Below are 3510 nucleotides of genomic sequence, written 5' to 3' on the forward strand. Positions count from 1 at the left end.
TCTGTTAGCTCTTTTTGCAGAAACTGAAACAGCCAAACAACACTGAAAAATAAGAACAAGGTTGGAGGACTTGCACTTCCCAACTTGAAAATTTATTATAAAGCTACACTAATCAAGATGGTAAAGTACGGTACAAAGAGAGACATATAAATCAATGGAAATGTGGGCCCAAAAATAAAGCCTTACATTTGTAATCAACTGTTTTTCAACAGAGTTGTCAAGAAAATTAAACAGGAAAGAAAATCTTTTCAACCTGGAACAACTGACCATCTGTCTGCAAAAACATTAATCTGGACACCTAACCTCACACCCTACCACAAATAGTTAAAATTTATCAAAGACCAAAACATAAGAGCTAAAACTATAAAACCTCAGAAGAAAACAGAAGAAAAAAAATCTTCATGGTCTTGGGTTAAGCAATGATTTCCTCGATACAACATAAAAGCACAATAAAAGAAAAAACTGAAAAATCAGACTTAACATTAAAAACTTTTGTGATTCAAAAGACACCATCAGTAATGTGAAAAAATGTGCACAGAATGGGAGTAAGTATTGGCAAATCCTGTATCTGATAAGGCACTTGCATCTGGAATTTATAAAGAACTCTTAAAACTCGGTAATAAAAAGATAACCCAATGCAAAATGGGCCATGGATTTGAATAAACATTTCTCTAAAGATGATTCACAAATGACCAAAAAGCACAGGAAAGGATGTTCAACATCATTATTCATTAGGAAATGCAAATCCGAATAATAAGATACCACTTCATACCCAGTAGGATGGTTAGAATCTAAAAGTCAGATAATAACAAGTGTTGACAAGGACATGGAAAAATTAGAACTCTCATACATTGCTGGTGAAGTGTAAAATGGTACAGCTACATTGATCAACAGTTTCATAGTTTCTTAAAGGGTTAAATATAGACTTACCATATGACCCAACAATTCCCAATCCTGGGTATCTTCCCAAGAGGAATGAAAGCAAATGTGTATAAAAACATTTTTTAAAGAAGGAAATTGACTGTTGACAGCAGCATTACTCATAATAGCGAAGAAATGAAAAATCTCCAAATGTCACTGCACATTTTTAATATGGATTTTTTAATCCAGCTAATTTGAATGTCAGTTTCTCTTGCATTTTACATTTGTCTCTGAACTTTCAAAATAGTTAACATTCTGTATTCTAAACATGAAACTTTATTTTTATCAACTTTGCTATTTTTTGTAGCTTTATGCCCCAGTCTCTCCCCTCCCTGAGCCCTGCCTTTGCTACAGTCCTTAAGCAAAGCTCATCTACCCTTGCTAGGAGATAAAGCAAACTGCTAGATCTGGTTTAAAACATTTTTTCCCCACAGATTTCAGGGGATTATGCCAGTTAAGCTGCTGGCAAAATTATTTTCACTGAATAGGTTTACAAGGAATTGATGTTTTAGTGAATTGCCTTTTGGCAAATGGCATTTTCAGCAAACTGACTGGGAGCCAGTGAATACCTCAATTCATCTCTTGTACACTCTATCTCCTCCTAGCTTCATTCCTGGTTCCCAGAAGTGAGTCCACCAATAGTCACATGCTTTCACTCTTTGAACCTCTCAGGAGCTTTCAGGCTTTGAGACCTACAGCTTGTCAGTTCAGATTCACTGCCATGAGTGTGGATCCTAACAAAGGTGAGGGGTGCAACAGGCAGCATACACTAGTTGTCTCCTTCCCTTTTTATTTTCAGTGACCAGGAAATCCTTTCTTAAAAAGTATACAGAAGTCTAATACAAAGGAGATAAAAGAAGAAAAGCTCCTGCTGAGGTGGGAGCCATTAACCTCAAACCCTATAACCTCGGCCATGTGCACATTAGTTCCTCTAGAAGCCTGGGTTCCTTAGGGGGAGAAAAATGACCTGGAATTCTACAAATTACAACTTAAAAACCATTCATTTTTAGCCATAGCAAAATTTTTCTAGATATGTCTTCTGAGGCAAGGAAAACAAAAGCAAAAATAAACTACTGGGATTACATCAAAATAAAAAGTTTCTGCACAGTGAAGGAAACAAAATTAAAAGGCAACAAAATTAAAAGGCAATTGATAGAATGGAAGAAGATATTTGCAATTGACATATCTGATTAAGGGTTAGTACCAAAATATATAAAGAACGTATACAACTCAACACTCAAAAAACAAATAATCTAATTTTAAAAGAAAGGCATGAACAGACATTTCTCCAAAGAAGACATCCAGATGGCTAACAGACACATGAAAAGATGCTCAACATCACACACCATCAGTGAGATGACACCTCACACCTGTCAGAATAACTAAAATCAACAACACAAGAAACAACAGGTGTTGGTGAGGATGAGGAGAAAAAAGAACTTTCTTGCACTGTTGGTGGTAATGCAAACTGGTGTAGCCACTCTGGAAATCAATATGGAGGGTCCTCAAAAAATTAAAAATATGATCCAGGAATAATACTACTGAGTATTTACCCAAAGAATATAAAATACTAATACAAAGGTATATGTACACCCCTATGTTTATAGCAGCATTATTTATAATTATGAAATTATGAAAGCAGCTCAAGTGTCCATCAACTGATGAATGGAGAAAGAAGATGTGGTCTATATATACAATGGAATATTATTCAGCCATAAAAAAGAATGAAAATTTGCCATTTGCAATGACATGGATGGAGCTAGAGACTATAATGCTAAGTGAAGTAAGTCAGTCAGGGAAAGACAAACATCATATCATTTTATTCATATGTGATATTTAAGAAACAAAACAAATGAGCAAAGGAAAAAACAAGAGACAGAGACAAACTAAGAAACAGACACATAATTGCAGAGAAGAGCACGTGGTTACCAGACAGAGGTGGGTGGGGGATGGGTGAAATAGGTGATGGGGATTAAGGAGGGTACTTGCTATGATGAGAATTGGGTGATGTGTGGAAGTGCTGAATCACTATATTGTACACCTGAAACTGACATAACACCATGTTAATTAACTGGAATTCGACATTAAAAAATGTTTTAAATCACTAATTTAATCCAATCACATCTTTTCATGGTCAGAAAACAGACCCAGAGAGTCCCAATGACCTGTCATATTCAAAGGAAAGAATAAAAAAATAATCACAGGGTATTAACTCACCCCCAAATATGAAGAACTATAGTCCTATCTCTAGTATCTAAATGGCTCTTCCAAACTGACAATGGAGAGAACATGGATGTCTACTCCATCCAATCAAATTCCAGCTCTATTTCTTCTTATCTGTGTAAATTTGGGCTCTTAACCTATCTGAGCCTCAATTTTTTCATCTGTAATGAACAAAAAGAAAACATGTAAGTTAGCAGATTTCTGTGGTGATTAAACAAGCTAATCTATATAAGTGCTTTGAATCTGTAGCATAGTGTGTACACAAAATGTTCTTTCCTTTCGCTCCTCCTTGCCTCCTACCCTCCTTTCTGCTGTACATAAGATCTGAGAATTTGCGTGCTGTGTCTTTCAAATGCAATCCTCCCC

Source organism: Canis lupus, chromosome 14 (genome assembly GCF_048164855.1).
Source record: "Canis lupus baileyi chromosome 14, mCanLup2.hap1, whole genome shotgun sequence".
NCBI lineage: Eukaryota > Metazoa > Chordata > Mammalia > Carnivora > Canidae > Canis > Canis lupus.